This window comes from Bison bison, unplaced genomic scaffold (assembly GCF_000754665.1).
Source record: "Bison bison bison isolate TAMUID 2011002044 unplaced genomic scaffold, Bison_UMD1.0 scf7180017864331, whole genome shotgun sequence".
Lineage (NCBI taxonomy): Eukaryota > Metazoa > Chordata > Mammalia > Artiodactyla > Bovidae > Bison > Bison bison.
The window spans coordinates 11,484,191-11,485,333 of NW_011494903.1; positions in this window are offsets into that span (position 1 = coordinate 11,484,191).

A 1,143-nucleotide genomic window follows, 5' to 3' on the forward strand; every position below is an offset into this window, starting at 1 on the left:
GCTGAGTAATACTCCATTGGGTATATGTACCACAGCTTTCTTATCCATTCATCTGCTGATGGGCATCTAGGTTGCTTCCATGTCCTGGCTATTATAAACAGTGCTGCGATGAACATTGGGGTACACGTGTCTCTTTCCCTTCTGGTTTCCTCAGTGTGTATGCCCAGCAGTGGGATTGCTGGATCATAAGGCAGTTCTATTTCCAGTTTTTTAAGGAATCTCCACACTGTTCTCCATAGTGGCTGTACTAGTTTACATTCCCACCAACAGTGTAAGAAGGTTCCCTTTTCTCCACACCCTCTCCAGCATTTATTATTTGTAGACTTGGATCGAAGCCATTCTGACTGGTGTGAAATGGTACCTCATAGTGGTTTTGATTTGCATTTCTCTGATAATGAGTGATGTTGAGCATCTTTTCATGTGTTTGTTAGCCATCTATATGTCTTTTTTGGAGAAATGTCTATTTAGTTCTTTGGCCCATTTTTTGATTGGGTCAATTAACAAGGAAACACAAACTTTAAATGATACAATAGACCAGTTAGACCTAATTGATATCTATAGGACATTTCATCCCAAAACAATGAATTTCACCTTTTCCTCAAGCGCACATGGAACCTTCTCCAGGATAGATCACATCCTGGGCCATAAAGCTAGCCTTGGTAAATTCAAAAATATAGAAATCATTCCAAGCATCTTTTCTGACCACAATGCAGTAAGATTAGATCTCGATTACAGGAGAAAAACTATTAAAAATTCCAACATATGGAGGCTGAAAAACACGCTGCTGAATAACCAACAAATCACAGAAGAAATCAAAAAAGAAATAAAAATTTGCATAGAAACGAATGAAAATGAAAACACAACAACCCAAAACCTGTGGGACACGGTAAAAGCAGTCCTAAGGGGAAAGTTCATAGCAATACAGGCATACCTCAAGAAACAAGAAAAAAGTCAAATAAATAACCTAACTGTACACCTAAAGCAACTAGAAAAGGAAGAAATGAAGAACCCCAGGGTTAGTAGAAGGAAAGAAATCTTAAAAATTAGAGCAGAAATAAATGCAAAAGAAACAAAAGAGACCATAGCAAAAATCAACAAAGCCAAAAGCTGGTTCTTTGAAAGGATAAATAAAATTGACAAACC